Below are 19,482 nucleotides of genomic sequence, written 5' to 3'. Positions count from 1 at the left end.
GTTCTCCGGGGAGAGCGGTGGTCGGGACCCAGAGTGGTAGCGCCGGCGGGTCATACATGGGGCACTAGGGGGGTTGGGGAGCGTAAACGGCGTGCAGGGCTGCCTGTTCTCCCGGGACAGCGGCGACCTCGCGGGACCGGCACACAGCCGCGAAATGGCCCTTTTTCCCACAGCTCTTACAGATCGCTGCGTGGGCCGGGCAGCGCTGCCGCGGGTGTTTCGCCTGGCCGCCGAAATAGCAGCAGGCTCCCCCGGTGCGACTTGGCGTTTGAACCACGCATGCCTGTGGGGTGTCCGGGGGGGGGGGGGGGGGGGGGTGGGTTTGTCGCGACGGGTGCGTACGGAGCCCAATGGGCTGCCGCGCGGTCGGGGCCGTAGGCGCGGGTATTTCGCGTGGCCACGTCTAGGGAGGCTGCTAGGGCCCGTGCCTCTGAGAGTTCTAGCGACTCTTTTTCTAGAAGTCTTTGGCGGATTTGGGAGGAGTTCATACCTGCCACAAAAGCATCGCGCATTAACATGTCCGTGTGTTCATTTGCGTTCACCGGCGGGCAGCTGCAGGCCCGTCCCAAAATTAGTAGCGTGGCGTAGAATTCATCTATCGATTCTCCGGGACTTTGCCGTCTCGTTGCGAATTGATAGCGAGCGTAGATCTGGTTAACTGGGCGAACATAGAGACTTTTTAGTGCTGCGAACGCCGTCTGGAAATCCTCTGCGTCTTCGATGAGGGAGAAGATCTCCGTGCTTAACCTCGAGTGCAGGACCTGTAGTTTTTGGTCTTCTGTGACCCGGCCGGTGGCCGTTCTGAGGTAGGCCTCAAAACAAGTCTGCCAGTGCTTGAAAGCTGCTGCTGCGTTCACTGCGTGGGGGCTGATCCTCAGGCATTCCGGGATGATCCTGAGCTCCATAGTCCTTTTTGTCACGCTTAATAAATTGTAGCGCACAATTCCGGGTGCGGCGATGACCAGCTGAGTCGCACGTTTCGGCAGCTCCCGGTGAAACGGACTTTTGGGCTCTTGATAGGAGCCCCAACAGCAATTTTGATGGCTAAAAACACTGTGCGGTAAACCAGAAGGGAATCCCCCCTGGATACGGATGGAAAAAGGAGGAGAAAGTGGCCGGATTGCAGTGGATCCTTTAGAACAGCGGCAAGGAAGGCAAGCAAAAACCAAGATGGCGTCGGAAGGTGGCAGTTTAACATGGGGCCCTGAACAACAAGAGTTCTTGAAATGCTGTGTGGAAGAGAACAAAAAGGAAATTAAGAAAGAGCTGTTGGCACCGATACTACAGGCGATCGAAGGGCTAAAGGAGGAACAAAAGACCCAGGAGCGGGAGCTTCGGGTCGTGAAGGCAAAGGCAGCCGAGAATGAGGACGACATACAGGGCCTGGTGGTGAAGACGGAGACGCATGAGGCACATCAGAAACGATGTGTGGAAAGGTTGGAGGCACTGGAAAACAACGCAAGGAGGAACAACCTGAGGATTCTTGGTCTTCCTGAAGGTGTGGAGGGAGCGGACGTCGGGGCATATGTGAGCACGATGCTGCACTCGTTAATGGGAGTGGAGGCCCCGGCGGGTCTGTTGGAGGTGGAGGGAGCATACCGAGTGATGGCGCGAGGACCGAGAGCAGGAGAAATTCCCAGAGCCATAGTTGTGAGATTCCTCCGTTTTAAGGATAGAGAAATGGTCCTTAGATGGGCAAAGAAAACTCGGAGCAGTAAACGGGAGAACGCGGTGATCCGCGTTTATCAAGACTGGAGTGCGGAGGTGGCGAGAAGGAGGGCGAGCTTTAATCGGGCCAAGGCGGTGCTTCATAAAAAGAAGATAAAATTTGGAATGCTGCAACCGGCAAGACTGTGGGTCACATATCGAGGGAGGCACCACTACTTTGAGACGGCGGATGAAGCGTGGACTTTTATTGTGGAAGAAAAACTGGAATGAGCGGGTTATTAAAAAGAACGTTTGAACAAAGTGGTGGGCAAATGTGGGGGGCAAAGAGGGGGGTTAAAAAGGGGGGAAAGAGGAGTTTTATGTACTAATCCTGCGATGTGGTAACTTTTCTCTCTCCCACAGGTGGTGATGGGGGGAGGAGGGGAGGTGGAGGAGATGGGGCGTTGGCCATTGGGGGCGGGGCCAAGGGAGAAGCGCGGGCTTGGTTCCCGCGCTATGATAATCATGGCGTGAATAGAGAAGCAGGAAGTAGGGGGCGTCGCACGGTGCGAGCCGAGGTCACGGGGGGAAGCCGAGGTCGGCCAGAGTTTGCTGACTTCTGGGAGCAACATGGGGGGAGTAATTACGCTCGCGGGGGATCTAGCGGGGGGTGGGTGGGAGGGGGGAATTACTGGGTTGCTGCTGCTTGGGAGAGGGGGGAGCTGGTATGGGAGAGGATGGGCGGGGGGGGGCACCGCCTGGGGGAGATACAGCTGCGTGGGAACCGGGTGAGGAGCTGGAAAAAGGTGATGGCTAATTGACAAGGGGGGCGGGTAGGAAGCCCCCCAACCCGGCTGATCACGTGGAACGTGAGAGGGCTGAACGGGCCGATAAAGAGGGCACGGGTACTCGCACACCTTAGAAACTTAAGGCAGATGTGGTTATGTTACAGGAAACGCACCTGAAACTGATAGACCAGGTTAGGCTACACAAAGGATGGGTGGGGCAGGTGTTCCATTCGGGGCTAGATGCGAAAAACAGGGGGGTGACTATATTAGTGGGGAAGCGGGTAATGTTCGAGGCAAAGACTCTAGTGGCGGATAACGGGGGCAGATACGTGATGGTGAGTGGCAAACTACAGGGGGAGACGCTGGTTTTGGTAAACGTATATGCCCCGAACTGGGATGATGCCAATTTTATGAGGCGGATGCTAGGACGCATTCCGGACCTAGAGATGGGAAAGCTGATAATGGGGGGAGATTTTAATGCGGTGTTGGAACCAGGGCTGGATAGGTCGAAGTCCAGGACTGGAAGGAGGCCGGCAGCAGCCAAGGTACTTAAAGATTTTATGGAGCAGATGGGAGGTGTAGACCCGTGGAGATTTAGCAGACCTAGGAGTAAGGAGTTCTCGTTTTTCTCCTATGTCCATAAAGTCTACTCGCGAATAGACTTTTTTGTGCTGGGTAGGGCATTGATCCCGAAGGTGAGGGGAACGGAGTATACGGCTATAGCCATTTCGGATCACGCTCCACACTGGGTAGACTTGGAGATAGGGGAGGAAAGAGGAGGGCGCCTACCCTGGAGAATGGACATGGGACTAATGGCAGATGAGGGGGTGTGTCTAAGGGTGAGGGGGTGCATTGAAAAGTACTTGGAACTCAATGATAATGGGGAGGTCCAGGTGGGAGTGGTCTGGGAGGCGTTGAAGGCGGTGGTTAGAGGGGAGCTGATATCAATAAAGGCACATAAAGGGAAGCAGGAGAGTAAGGAACGGGAGCGGTTGCTGCAAGAACTTTTGAGGGTGGACAGACAATATGCGGAAGCACCGGAGGAGGGACTGTACAGGGAAAGGCAAAGGCTACATGTAGAATTTGACTTGCTGACTACGGGCACTGCAGAGGCACAATGGAGGAAGGCACAGGGTATACAGTACGAATATGGGGAGAAGGCGAGCAGGTTGCTGGCACACCAATTGAGGAAAAGGGGAGCAGCGAGGGAAATAGGGGGAGTGAGGGATGAGGAAGGAGAGATGGAGCGGGGAGCGGAGAGAGTGAATGGAGTGTTCAAGACATTTTATAAAAAATTATATGAAGCTCAACCCCCGGATGGGAGGGAGAGAATGATGGGCTTCTTGGATCGGCTGGAATTTCCCAAGGTGGAAGAGCAGGAAAGGGTGGGACTGGGAGCACAGATCGAGGTAGAAGAAGTGGTGAAAGGAATTAGGAGCATGCAGGCGGGAAAGGCCCCGGGATCGGATGGATTCCCAGTCGAATTCTATAGAAAATATGTGGACTTGCTCGCCCCGGTACTGACGAGGACCTTTAATGAGGCAAAGGAAAGGGGACAACTGCCCCCGACTATGTCTGAAGCAACGATATCGCTTCTCTTAAAGAAGGAAAAGGACCCGCTACAATGCGGGTCCTATAGACCTATTTCCCTCCTAAATGTAGATGCCAAGATCCTGGCCAAGGTAATGGCAATGAGAATAGAGGAATGTGTCCCGGGGGTGGTCCACGAGGACCAAACTGGGTTTGTGAAGGGGAGACAGCTGAACACGAATATACGGAGGTGGTTAGGGGTAATGATGATGGCCCCACCAGAGGGGGAAACGGAGATAGTAGTGGCGATGGATGCCGAGAAAGCATTTGATAGAGTGGAGTGGGATTATTTGTGGGAGGTGTTGAGGAGATTTGGTTTTGGAGAGGGGTATGTTAGATGGGTGCAGCTGTTGTATAGGGCCCCGATGGCGAGCGTGGTCACGAATGGACGGGGATCTGCATATTTTCGGCTCCATAGAGGGACAAGGCAGGGATGCCCTCTGTCCCCATTATTGTTTGCACTGGCGATTGAGCCCCTGGCGATAGCGTTGAGGGGTTCCAAGAAGTGGAGGGGAGTACTTAGGGGAGGAGAAGAACACCGGGTATCTTTGTATGCGGACGATTTGCTACTATACGTGGCGGACCCGGCGGAGGGGATGCCAGAAATAATGCGGATACTTGGGGAGTTTGGGGATTTTTCAGGGTATAAATTGAACATGGGGAAAAGTGAGTTGTTTGTGGTGCATCCAGGGGAGCAGAGTAGAGAAATAGAGGACCTACTGTTGAGGAAGGTAACAAGGGACTTTCGTTACCTGGGGATCCAGATAGCTAAGAATTGGGACTCATTGCATAGGTTAAATTTAACGCGGTTGGTGGAACAGATGGAGGAGGATTTCAAGAGATGGGATATGGTATCCCTGTCACTGGCAGGGAGGGTGCAGGCGGTTAAGATGGTGGTCCTCCCGAGATTCCTCTTTGTGTTTCAGTGCCTCCCGGTGGTGATCACGAAGGCTTTTTTTAAAAGGATTGAAAAGAGCATCATGGGTTTTGTGTGGGCCGGGAAGACCCCGAGAGTGAGGAAGGGATTCTTACAGCGTAGCAGGGATAGGGGGGGGCTGGCACTACCGAGCCTAAGTGAGTATTATTGGGCCGCTAATATTTCAATGGTGAGTAAGTAGATGGGAGAGGAGGAGGGAGCGGCGTGGAAGAGATTAGAGAGGGCGTCCTGTAGGGGGACTAGCCTACAGGCTATGGTGACAGCCCCATTGCCGTTCTCACCGAGGAACTACACCAAAAGCCCGGTGGTGGTGGCTACACTGAAGATTTGGGGACAGTGGAGACGGCATAGGGGAAAGACTGGAGCCTTGGGGGGGTCTCCGAAAAGAAACAACCATAGGTTTGCCCCAGGGGGAATGGATGGGGGATATGGAATGTGGCAAAGAGCAGGAATAACGCAACTGAAAGATCTGTTTGTGGATGGGAAGTTCGCGAGTCTGGGAGCGCTGACCGAGAAATATGGGTTGCCCCAAGGGAATGCATTCAGGTATATGCAACTGAGGGCTTTTGCGAGGCAACAGGTCAGGGAATTCCCGCAGCTCCCGACACAAGAGGTGCAGGACAGAGTGATCTCAAAGACATGGGTGGGGGATGGTAAGGTGTCAGATATATATAGGGAAATGAGGGACGAAGGGGAGACTATGGTAGATGAACTAAAAGGGAAATGGGAAGAAGAGCTGGGGGAGGAGATCGAGGAGGGGCTGTGGGCAGATGCCCTCAGCAGGGTAAACTCGTCGTCCTCGTGTGCCAGGCTAAGCCTGATTCAGTTTACGGTATTACACAGGGCGCATATGACTGGAGCACGGCTCAGTAAATTTTTGGGGGTGGAGGATAGGTGTGCGAGGTGCTCGAGAAGCCCAGCGAATCATACCCATATGTTTTGGTCATGCCCGGCACTACAGGGGTTTTGGATGGGGGTGACAAAGGTGCTTTCAAAAGTAGTAGGGGTCCGGGTCGAACCAAGCTGGGGGTTGGCTGTATTTGGGGTTGCACAAGAGCCGGGAGTGCAGGAGGCGAGAGAGGCCGATGTTTTGGCCTTTGCGTCCCTAGTAGCCCGGCGCAAGATATTGCTAATGTGGAAAGAAGCCAAGCCCCCGGGGGTGGAGACCTGGATAAATGACATGGCGGGGTTTATAAAGCTAGAGCGGATTAAGTTCGTCCTAAGGGGGTCGGCTCAAGGGTTCACCAGGCGGTGGCAACCGTTCGTCGAATACCTCGCAGAAAGATAGATGGAATGGAAAAAAGAAGGCAGCAGCAGCAGCCCAGGTTCGGGGCGGGGGGGGGGGAGGGGGGGGGGGGTGAGGAGGAACCAGAAGGACTCTCAGGGTTGTTAATATATACTGTATAATATGTATAGGTCGTTGCTACATATAATTATATATTGGACTGTTAAATTATATTTTTGGAGAGTGTTATTTGTGACAAGGCAGTTGCCAATTAGGGCTAGTTTTCATTTTTGTTATTTATTATTTATTCATTTTTTGTTTATAAAATAGGTCATTGTTATTTGTGTTGTTATAATATTGTGTAAAGGATGCACAATGTACTGTGTTGGTTGACCAAAAATTTTCAATAAAATATTTATTAAAAAAAAAAAATTGTAGCGCACAAAGACTCCGAGAGGCGAATAGAGTGAAGTCGATGAGGCTTTATTAAGCGTGACTGTTCCCCCGCAGTTCAGTAGTAGACTGCCTGCGGGGGAGGACTCCTGGTACTTATACTCCGCCTTCAGGGCGGAGCTAGAGGTCAACGGCCAACCAGGACCCGGGATCTGTCAGCCAATGACATCACGGTTTCACAGTCCCACATGACCCCTAATGCATACTACCACACAGTGGACCGAAACAAAGCACACCATGACAAATGAGACAACACACAGGGGACCGACACACAGGAAACCAGAACATAGGGGACCAACACACAGGGAACCAACACACAGGAAACCACAACACAGGGGACGGACACACAGGGGACCGACACACAGCACACCACGACACAGGGCCGAACACACAGGGGACCAACACACAGCACACCACGACACAGGGGACAAACACACAGTGGACCGAAACAAAGCACACCATGACACAGGAGACAACACACAGGGGACCGACACACAGGAAACCACAACACAGGGGACGGACACAAAGGGGACCGACACACAGCACACCATGACACAGGAGACCACCACACAGGGGACTGACACACAGGAAACCACAACATAGGGGACCAACACACAGGGGGCCGACACACAGCACACCATGAAATAGGGGACCAACACACAGGGGACAGACACACAGCACACCATGAAATAGGGGACCAACACACAGGGGACAGACACACAGCACAACACGACACAGGAGACCCCGGACTTCGGGTCCGATGATGATATTGACTTTCCGTCACCGCTATCTCCTACAACCTTCACCATCTCAGAGACTATCACCTCGGTTGGGCTCTTTAGTGAGGAGGTCTGAGGTGGTTGAGAACCCGCTGCCTGTATGCGGCCCCTCACAACACATGCGTGCCCATCCCCACCCGCTCACCCCCACCACCCTCACCCCTAGGCCCTCACCCCATCCCCTCACCCCCACACCCTCATCCCGCACCCTCACCCCCACACCCTCACCCCGCACCCTCACCCCACCCCCCTCACCCCCTGTCATGATTTGCAAACATGCAGCTAATGAACAAATAAAATAGACACGACCAATGAGCAGTCAGGACACTCAGGGGTGGTATCCCACTATAAAAGGGAAATCGCACTCACACCCCGCCTCTTTCCACAGACCAACATCTACAGAGTGAGACAGGGTGTATCCTCAGCATCACACCCCAGCACCTCGCTGAGAGCAAGGCTGGTTCAGTTAGACTGAGTTACTACATTTAGATTAGCAGAGAGTCGAACTCATTGAGAACTGTGCTAATAGTTCAATAAAACACATTGAACTCACTTCAAAGTCTGGAGCATCTTTTACTCAAAACTACATCAAGTGGTCGCTTGTGTTATTCCAAATTACATAACACAACATGATATCAGAAGTCTGTTCAATCTAGTTAGTTCAACTCAGCAAGATCCGTGACGACCAGCGAATGTATACCGGCACAATGGAAAAGATTCCGGCTCCTCACCAGCTCAGGACCTCCGGCAATCTCAGTGCCAACTGGCGGACATCCAAGCAAAGGTTTCTGCTGTACATCGAAGCTTCAGCCCTCAATGGTTTGTCTGATGCACGAAAGATAGCTCTTTTCCTCACCACAGCGGGTGATCACGCCGTGGAAATATTCAACTCCTTTCACTTCGCCGAAGACCAGGACAAGACAAAGTTTCAGACCATCCTGGACAAGTTTGACAGCCACTGTGAGGTGGACACCAACAAAATCTTCGAGCGCTACATATTCAAGCAGCGATTGCAAGGTATAGATGAATCCTTCAACTCATATTTAACTAACCTCCGCCTGCTAGCGCAATCCTGCAACTTCAGTGATATCACTGACTCCATGATCAGAGACCAAATCGTTTTTGGAGTTCACTCTGATCCTCTGAGAGAGCAGTTACTGAAGATCAAGCATTTGACCCTGCCAGTCGCGATTGAAACATGCACAGTGCATGAGCACGCTGAAAATCGCTATTTCCAGTACAAAACGGCAGAAAATGATAAACTAGTCTCCCACGAGGCGGAGCTTGTGCAGGCCCTCTCTCGGCCATTTCGCGCGCTCTTCCCGGGGCCCGATGCATGCGCGATGCGAACGGGATAACAAAACGGCCGAAACCCGCACTGTGCAGGTGCAGACGTCTGAGAACCGCCCTGCGCATATGCAACGATGCACGGAGCGTCAGGACGCCGACGCCATGACGTGTTTGAACTGTGGCACCGCCCATTTAAAGAAACACTGCCCTGCAAGAGGCAGACGCTGTTTAAACTGCGGGAAGCCAGGCCACTATGCAGTCCTGTGCAGATCTGCACCACCAGTCAGGAGCCAGCGCTCCCAATTCCGACGACGGCGCATCCGAAGTGTGCAACAATGCCAACAGGACTCTGATCCCGGCAGTGCAACGGATCCAGATGATGAATGCCTGGACAACGCCTACCGTGTGGGCATTATTACAACGTGTGAATATGCCACACCAGATTCATTCGCAAGTCCAGTCAATCCTAGTTGTGGATTCCGAGGACGAATGGCGAGCAGTGATGAAGGTCAACCACTGCCCCATCCAGTTCAAGCTGGACACAGGTGCCTCTGCCAACCTCCTCTCACAGGCAGACTTCAGACGCTTAAGAAGCCCCCCCCACTGTCCTTCCAGCTGCCTGCAAGCTCCTGGATTACAACGGGAATGCCATCACAGCACTGGGATCCTGCCATCTGCACGTATCCAACCGACACACACAAGCACGGTTACGCTTTGAAATTGCTAAGCCGGACAGGACATCCCTACTAGGTGCGCACGCCTGCAAGCAGCTGACCCTCATTCAAAGGGTTTACACCACAACATCCTCCCATGTGGATCTTCAGGCCAGCATCGACGACATCCTCGCCCAGTATCCTGATGTGTTCAACGGGATGGGCACGCTGCCGTATCGATACAAGATTCTGCTACGACCTGATACCAAGCCAGTGGTCCATGCACCACGATGTGTCCCTGCTCCACTGAGAGAGCGCTGAAGGCACAGCTCAAGGACATTCAGCAAAAAGGCATCATATCCAAGGTCACCGATCCGACTGACTGGGTCAGCTCGATGGTGTGCGTAAAGAAGCCTTCGGGGGACCTGCGCATCTGCATTGATCCCAAGGATCTCAATAAGGATATCATGCGGGAACACTACCCCATCCCGAAGTGGGAGGAACTCAAGAGTAAGATGGCACACGCGCGCTTCTTCACCAAATTGGATGCATCACAGCGATTTTGGCAAATCCAGCTGGAAGAGTCCAGCAGAAGGCTCTGCATCTTCAACACGCCTTTTGGCAGATACTGCGACAATCGCCTGCCATTTGGCATCATCTCGGCATCGGAGATATTCCATCGCATCATGGAGCAGATGATGGAAGGCATTGAAGGGGTTCGTGTGTACTTGGACGACATCATCATATGGTCCACGACCCCTGAAGAACATGTGTCCCGTCTCCAGAAGGTATTCCGCCGTGTCCATGCCAACGGCCTAAAGTTAAACAGGTCCAAATGTTGTTTTGGCACATCGGCACTCAAGTTCCTAGGCGACCAGCTCTCACAGCATGGGTGCGCCTGGACACAGACAAAATCAAGGCCATCGAGGCGATGAAGGTTGCTGAGGACAGAAAGGCGGTGCTGCGCTTCCTGGGTATGGTCAATTTTCTGGGCAAGTTCATTCCAAACATGGCCACACACACCACGGTCCTACGCAACCTGGTGAAAAAGTCAACTGCCTTTGAGTGGAAGGCGGCTCACCAGACAGAGTGGCTGGAGCTGAAAGCCAAGCTCACCACTGTACCAGTCCTGGCATTCTTCGACCCGGACCGCGAGACAAAGATATCCACAAATGCGAGTCAGGATGGCATCGGTGCGGTGTTGCTTCAAAGAGATGACACATCATCCTGGGCACCGGTAGCCTACGCATCAAGGGCGATGACGCCCACTGAAACCAGATATGCTCAGATTGAGAAGGAGTGCTTGGGTCTTCTCACCGGCATCCTCAAATTTCATGATTATGTCTACAGCCTGCCGACATTCACTGTCGAGACGGATCATAGGCCTCTGGTCCACATCATCCACAAGGACCTGAACGACTCGGTTGCAGAGAATCCTGCTTAAACTTAGGAGGTATGACTTCAACTTGGTGTACACACCTGGCAAGGAGCTCATTATCGCTGATGCATTGTCCCGCTCCATCATCTCCCCCAGTGAGCCGCTGGAGATCATCCAGCACATCGAATCGCTGGTGCAGCTGTGTGCTAGCACTCTTCCGGCTACAGATGAGAAGGTAGTTCTCATCCGTGGTGAGACAGCCAAAGACCCCCTCTTGCAGCACGTCATCCACAACCTCACCAATGGCTGGCAGAAAGGGCAGTGCCCACAATTTTACAATGTGAAGGATGACCTGATGGTGATTGATGGTATCCTCCTCAAGCTGGACAGGATTGTCATTCCGCTCAGTCTCCAGAACTTGGTGCTGCGTCAGATTCATGAGGGACACCTGGGCATCGAGAAGTGCAGACACAGAGCCCGGCAATCTGTCTACTGGCCCGGCATCAGCCAGGACATCACAAACATGGTCCTGAACTGTGCTACCTGTCAGCGGTTCCAGCCAGTGCAGAGCAAGGAGACGCTCCAACAGCATGACATAGTCTCCGTGGTCCAAGGTTGGCATCGACCTCTTTCATGCGAATGGTTGTGACTACGTATTGATCATCGACTATTTCTCGAATAACCCTGAGGTGCTGAGGCTCCCGGACCTTACCTCTCGGACCGTCACCAAAGCCTGTAAGGAGACGTTCTCAAGGCACGGCATCCCAATCACTGCCATGAGCGACAATGGCCCGTGCTTTAACAGTTGAGAATGGTCCACGTTTGCCAGGTCATACAATTTCCAGCATGTCACCTTCAGTCCTCACTATCCGCAGTCCAATGGAAAAGTTGAGAAAGGGGTGCACATTGTGAAACAGCTCATCTGCAAGGCCGCGGACTCTGCTTCCGACATACACCTTGCACTGCTCGCGCACAGGGTGACTCCATGTCGCCGGCTCAACTCCTGATGAACAGGGACCTGCGGACGACGCTTCCAGCCATACACCTGCCCAACCTGGATCACCTCCCGCAGAAGATGCAGCAGCTCAGAGATCATCAAAATCAGGGCTATGATGCCCATGCCACTGATCTGGCCGTGCTATCCCCGGCGGATACTGTCAGGATCAAGATACCGGATGGTGGGTGGTCTGCCCCGGCTGTCGTTGTTCGACAGGCCGTGCCCCGCTCTTATGTTGTACGTATGGCTGATGGCTCCATCGTGTGAAGGAATCGACGGGCACTGCGCAAAGTTGTCTGCCCGCAACCACTTTCTCCTCCATTTCCATATGTTGAATTTCCACCTCCTGATACCTCGCACCACGAGGCCACCAGTCGGGCTTCCATCCCGCCTGTCAAAGCGCCGTCGGCCCCTCCGCCACCTCTCCAGCGGTCGACCAGGATCAGACGCAAGCCTCAGAGACTGGACTTGTGAACGTTTGTTTTGTTTGCTCTGTTCTTTCGTCCTCCGTCAGTCACGTTAGACAGACTCATTCACATGTAAATACATTCACATACGCCAACAAAACATAAAAATAAAGGGAAGATGTCATGATATGCAAACATGCAGCTAATGAACACATAGAATAGGACACGGCCAATGAGCAGTCAGGACACTCAGGGGTGGTATCTCACTATAAAAGGTATGAGGCACTCACACCCCGCCTCTTTCCACAGACCAACATCTACAGAGTGAGACAGGGTGTATCCTCAGCATCACACCCCAGCACGTGGCTTAGAGCAAGGCTGGTTCAGTTAGACTGAGTTACTACATTTAGATTAGCAGAGAGTCAAACTCATTGAGAACTGTGCGAATAGTTCAATAAACACATTGAACTCACTTCAAATTCTGGAGCATCTTTTACTCAAAACTGTATCAAGTGGCAGCTTCTGTTATTCCAAATTACATAATATAACACCCCCAACCCTCTCACCCCACCCCCTCACCACCACATGCCTCACTCCCGTCCGTCTGCCTAACCATACATGCTGTCTTGTGTCTTGCAGGCCCAGCCGGCAATGGACCAGGCCCATCTGGCGCCCCCCACCCCGAGCCAGTGCCAGGGCCGGTGCCGCCCAGGGACCCAAGCATCGACGGGAAGGCAGCCGTAACAACAGCCCTCCGCCTTAGCCGAGCCAGGACACTGATTTGTTATGTTGTAGGTGTAACATAAGCGGCCTCCTTGTGGTTGACAAAGGAAGGTTCAGATGTGGAGATAACCTCAACACGTTTATTAAACTATTACACTTCTATTACTTGGGTTCGACACCACTGCCAATCCTACCATAGCCACCCAGACCGACCAACCAGCTGCTGCATTCCACATGGTGGCCATAACATTGAATCAACCCTGTGTCCCCACTCACCGACTGTCTCTACTGGAAAGAGGCAGATCATGTGTGTGGTGTCCTTTATATATGGGTTGGTGTAATGCCCCCCTGTGGTCGTGTCACCTCCTTGTGTATCGTGAATGTCTATTGGTCGTATCCTAGCTAACTGATCTATTGGTTGAATGTGTGTGTGATGTCACTGGTGCTCAATCTAGTGTCTAGCTAGCCTACATGCATTTACATTGATGCACATCCCCACAGACACCACTACCCAGGGGACAGAAACACAAGGGACAGACACACAGGAATCCATGACACAGGGGACTGACACACAGCACACCAAGACACAGGGGACCAACACACAGGGGACTGACACACAGGGGATCAGGACACAGGGGACCAAGACACAGGGGACTGACACACAGGGGACCAGGACACAGGGGACAGACACACAGCACACCAAGACACAGGGGACCAACACACAGGGGACCGAAACACAGGGCACCACGACACAGGGGACAGACACACAGCACACCACGAAACAGAGGACCAACACACAAGGGACTGACACACAGGGGACCAGGACACAGGGGACCAACACACAGGGGACTGACACACAGGGGACCGACATACAGCACACCACGACACAGGGGACCAACACACAGGGGACCGAAATACAGGGCACCATGACACAGGGGACAGACACACAGCACACCACGACACAGGGGACCAACACACAGGGGACTGACACACAGGGGACCGACATACAGCACACCACGACACAGGGGACCAACACACAGGGGGCCGACACACAGGGGACCGACACACAGCAAACCACGACACAGTGGACCAACACACAGGGGGCCGACACACAGCACACCACGACACAGAGGACTGACACACAGGGGACCGACACACAGGTGACTGACACACAGGGGACCGACATACAGCACACCACGACACAGGGGACCAACACACAGGGGGCCAGGACACAAGGCGCCAGGACACAGGGGACCAACACACAGGGGACCGACACACAGGGGACCGACACACAGCGCACAATGACACAGGGGACCAACACACAGGGGACCGACACACAGCACACCACGACACAGGGTCAGACACACAATACAACCCGACGCAGGAGACCCAGACTTTGGGTCCGCTGATAACCTAGACCTTCCGTCACTGCTGTCTCCTACACGTTCCACCATCGCAGAGACTATCACCTCGGGTGGGCTCTTTAGTGAGGAGGCTTCTGGGGCACTTACTGGTGCACACAACACAGCCGCTCCGCTACAGCAGGTGAAGGTAGGAGCAGCCGAGGGGCTGAACAGTCGGAGGGCAGCCTGGCCTAGCAACGCGCTGATGCCCAGATGGATTTCGGGTACCTGGAGTATCCATTCCCACCCAATTTTCAGATGCAGTCAGAGACCCAGGGACTAGAGGAGGAGATGATGGCCGGCTTCCAGCGCCTGCAGATGCAGGTGGAGGCGTTCAACCGCCTGCAGGAGCAGGGAGTGGTGCCGCTCATGCGTGCCACCCAGGCCGAAACCGCACGAGTGGTGTCTGCGGTGGAGGCAATGGGGCGATGGTGCCGGACATGGGTCAGGTTATGCAAGACCTGGAGCTATCTGTGCAGGCGGGGGTCATGGCCCAGGATAGGGGTGCCGACTCACAGGCAGCCATGTGCCAGAGCCAGCTGCAGATGACAGCAGCTCCCCTTCAGTGTGGCCTAGTCACAGCAGGCCATTGCTGAGAGCATCGGTGCCATTGCCCAGTTGCTGGCCGGCGTTGCACAGACCCAGACAGAGATGACCCACTCCCTATGCTCCATGGCCGCTAACGTTCAGACCCTGGTCAATGCCAGAGCGGGCATTCAGGACTGGCAGCGCCAGGTGTCGGGGAGCCTTGGGGTTTGGCTCTGCACGCACCCCCGTCCCATGGAGAAGCCCGGGGACCATCGGGAACCCCGAGGGAGGAGGAGCTGCTGAGGCCCGTGCTGGTGACTCCCGCAGTGGAGGTGCTGCAACAGTGCCGCACCTCGGACTCCTCCCCTCCTGTCCCTGGTGTATCCGGTGGGCAGCGGGCAGAACAGGGCCGCACCACGCCAGTCGGGACGCCCGAAGAGCAGTCGGTTCCATCCAGGCCGGGCAGCCGCAGGAAATGTACGCCAACGGGGACCCTAGTCGCAGGGCAGCGGTCACAGCAGTCTACCTCCACACCTGCCGCTACTGTCGGGGGAACCACAAAGGCGTAGTAGGAGAGCTCGTAAAGCCAGAAATTTAGACACCAGTTAAGTTGGCACGGTTGCAGGGCACAGTTTAGATATAGGTGCTATGTATATACCTCTACACATTAAACGCATGTTAACACCGATGAAAGCTGCCTCTGTGCTCTGTCTTATGAGTGCAGGGGTGGGGAGGTAAGTGATGGCCACTGGGAGTGGAGGGTAGTGGACGGGTGAGGCCCAGTGGGTGGGCCATGCAGCACCACCCCCCCCCCTCCCCCACGACGTCCCCATCACTCTGTTCCCAGCCATTTGATAGGGCCATGTAACGGACTGGCCAGCTCGCATGCAGGGATCACCCAGGTGGAAGGTGCTACTGTGGGCGGAGCATGGAGCTCATCGCAAAGCGGGCTGTCATCATCCTCCATCCCATGGACCAGTATTGCTGTCACTGGCAACCCAGTGCCCCCAGCTCGTTGTGCTGCAGGTGGATATATAATGGAGGGGTGGTGTGCATGCGGGTGGTCGGTGGTTTGGGAGGTGAGTGTGGGAGGTGGTGTGGGAGGTGAGGGTGTCCGGTGGTGGGGCAGGTGACTGTGGCCGGTGGTGTGGGAGGTGAGGGCGTCTAGTGGTGATGGGGTGCGTTATTGTGGTGTCAGTGACCCTGCACAGCAACCACCGCCCCATTAGTTTGTGAAACGTGCGTCGATCAAAGCGTCCTGTGCTCGCTGGTCCTGCTGATGGCGTAGTGCAGCCTCCTGTGCATGGCTGGCCCCCATGTCATGCCCATTGTCCCCCTCCCCCTCATCCTCCTCTTCTGGAGAGGCCTTCCTTTGCTCCTCATCCTCCTCCAGCACATCGCCCCTCTGCTGGGCTGTGGAGGACGCAGCAGACCACAACGATGTGGGCGACCCTACTTGACTCGTACTGGAGGGCCTCTCCAGATCAGTCCAGGCATGAAACGCATCTTCAGCACTCCGAAACACCTCTCCGCCCACACCCCTGGTCGCACAACTGACATTGTAGGTGTTCTCCGCGTCGCTCTGTGGCCTCCGTCTAGGCATCATCAGCCACGACTGCAACGGGTAAACCCTGTTGCATAGTAACCAGCCCCGCAGCTGGGGGGTTGGGGATGGGGTGGGGGGGGAGGGGGGGGGGGTGGGGGGCGGTCCCTCGAACATACCGGGGATGAATGATTGGGCCAATATGAATGAGCCATGTCCACTGCCCGGGTAACGGGCGCAGATGTGCAGGATCTTCATCTGGTGGTCACAGACCACCTGAACATTCATGGAGTAGTACCCCTTCCTGTTTGTCAACATCGGCCTGTGATCCGCTGGTGGCCGCAGGGCAAATTACACCCCATTGATTACCCCCTGGGTATCCCGGCGATGGGAGCGAACCCCGCTGCCCGGAAATCCTGGTGGGCGCGGTCCACAGGGAACCGTATGGACCGGTCTGCAAGGACATACAGGGCGTCGGTGACGGCACGGATGCACGTGTGCACCGATGCCTGCGAGATGCCGGACAGGTCCCACGTCGGCGACTGGAACGACCCAGTGGCGTAGAAGTTGAGGGCGACCGTCACCTTGACGGCCACCGGGAGAGGGTGCCCCCCCCCCCCACTCCCACGCAGTGCCAGGTGTGCCATCATGTGGCAGATGTGAGCGACGGTTTCCCAGCTCATACGCAGTCTCCTCCTGCATGCCCGGTCCGGGAGTCCCTGAAGGATATGCGGCGCCGATACACGCAGGGCCTCATCAGGTGCCTCCTGGGGAAGAAAGTGAAGAGTTGCTAATGCAAAAAAAAAATTGTCACAGATTAGAGTGCAAAAAGGGATTTAACTGTGGCTGCTGCGGCTATAAATTTAAATTGTTCCAATTAATTTACTGTAATTATATGGGATTCTAATAAAGCTCATCTGAATTTGTAGAGCTTCATAAATATTGGAAATTGAAACTGCGGGACTGGAAGACAGTGGCTATTATATTGATATTAAAAAATAGGATGAGCTATAAACCTGGAAATTAAGATTTATCAGCTTGATATTGGCGACAAAGAAAATACTTGAGAACCTTAACATTGGATGATGTCAACATTTGCCTGAAGAACATCTATTTATAAGGAAATTAATTTGGAACCATTATGCCAAAAATTCACTGATCCACTGTCGTCCTTTAGCTCTCGTGGGACAACTCTTCTGTTGCCATAATTTATTTCAATTTTCAGAAGGCATTTGATAAAGTTCCACATGTGAGACTTTGAAAGGAGATTTAAACTTTTGTCGATAGCTCCGTTTTGTTGGGTGCAGGGATCATAATTCGCCCACAAGTTGGTTGAAAACAAGATGGACAGCACCTAAAATGTGTGTACCCACGTCATCTCCAGGACTGTGGCATTACCCTGAGTGACTCCTGCAGTGCTGCTGGTGGCCTCTGAGCACCACATGGGGCTGAACGGTATTTTGTTAAAAAAAAACAGCCTTTCTTCTTTTCAAGGTGCAGCGCTTGTAAAGAGAAGCTGCAGTAATGTATCACAGGCTGCAGGATAATAAGTTTCAGACACTCTGGAATAAGGATTATGTCACATCACAATAAGGGAAGACCTCCCTGGCCAAGTGTTGACCCGGCGTAAACACCGGAGTGGTGTACGTCGGCGTCAACGGGGCTCCTGGCCCAGCAATTCACCGTTTTGAAGGGGGCTAGCACGGAGCCGGGGTGCTGCGGCTGCTCCGGCGCCAAAAGGCGGCGCTGTACGGCCGACTCGGGTCCGTGCATGTGCAGCAATAGCCGGTGTGGGTCCACGCTTGCGCACGACAGACGTCGCGCGCTGCGCATGCACGTAGTTGCTGTCTCCGCGCCGGCGCGGAGCAACATGCCGGGTAGCTAACAGCGGGCCCGCGGGGAAGGAGGTAGGCCCCCTCCAGATCGCGGCCGCCTGCCGATCAGAAGCCCCCGATCGCGGGCCTGGGCCGCGTGGAGGCCCCCCCCCCCCCCAGAGTCAGATACCCCCACTCCCGCACCAGGACATCCACAGTGGCCGCGGGTCCGAGCTCGTCGGATCTCAGCGGGTGTTCGGCCCGTTGCCCGCGGAGAATCGCCGCAGGGGCCTATTTCAGCGGCCCCAGACCGCACGGGTGCGATTGGCGCTGATTCTCCGGTTGCCAGAGAATTGGCAGTCCAGCGTCGGAGCGGCGTGGGGTGAATTTCCGATGCCCACGCCGATTCTCCGACCTGTTGCGGGCTCGGAGAATCCCGGCCCCTGCTGCAGTGACTTGGCCCTGAAGATATGCATCAGACAGGTGGGCAGGAAAGAGGCCATGTTTTCACTGTGAGGGGAGAACACCTTCACAGTGAGCCTCAGAATAGAATGGGAGCAAGTGGCAAGGGCCGTTGATACTCACCTGCGACCAGAGTATGATGGCTGTACCTAAAATAGTTTAATGACTTTACTCTCATGGCCAAAACATGTGAACACATCTGTCCATCACATATAGGGGTGGCAGGTTGACACAGTGGTTAGCACTGCTGCCTCACTGTGCCAGGGATCCGGGTTCCCTTCCGACCTTGGGTGATTGTGTGGAGTTTGCATTCCGTCCCCGTGTCTGCATTGAGTTTCCTCCGGGTGCTCCGCTTTCCGCCCACAGTTCAAAGGTGTGCAGGTTAGGTGGATTGGCCATGCTAAATTATCCCTGAGTGTCCAAGGGGCAGCACGGTAGCATGGTTAGCACTATGGCTTCACAGCACCAGGGTCCCAGGTTCGATTCCCGGCTGGGTCACTGTCTGCGCGAAGTCTGCACGTTCTCCCAGTGTCTCCCACTCATCCCGAAAGATGTGCTGTTAGGTAATTTGGACATTCTTAATTCTCCCTCTGTGTACTCGAACAGGCGCTGGAGTGTGGCGACAAGGGGATTTTCCCAGTAACTTCATTGCAATGTAAGCCTACCTGTGACAATGAAGATTATTATTATTAAAGGATGTGCAGGTTAGTTGGGGCTATGGAGATAGGATGGGGAGTGGTCTTAGGTAGGGTTCTCTTCCAGAGGGTGGTGCAGACACGATAGACGGAATGGCTTCCTTCTGCGCTGTGTGGATTTTCTGTTCTACAAGTGGAGAATCAGCACAGTTTGATCTCCGCCAGCACCC

This window comes from Scyliorhinus torazame, chromosome 12 (assembly GCF_047496885.1).
Source record: "Scyliorhinus torazame isolate Kashiwa2021f chromosome 12, sScyTor2.1, whole genome shotgun sequence".
NCBI classification, from domain to species: Eukaryota; Metazoa; Chordata; class Chondrichthyes; order Carcharhiniformes; family Scyliorhinidae; genus Scyliorhinus; species Scyliorhinus torazame.
This window is presented reverse-complemented; position numbering follows the sequence as displayed.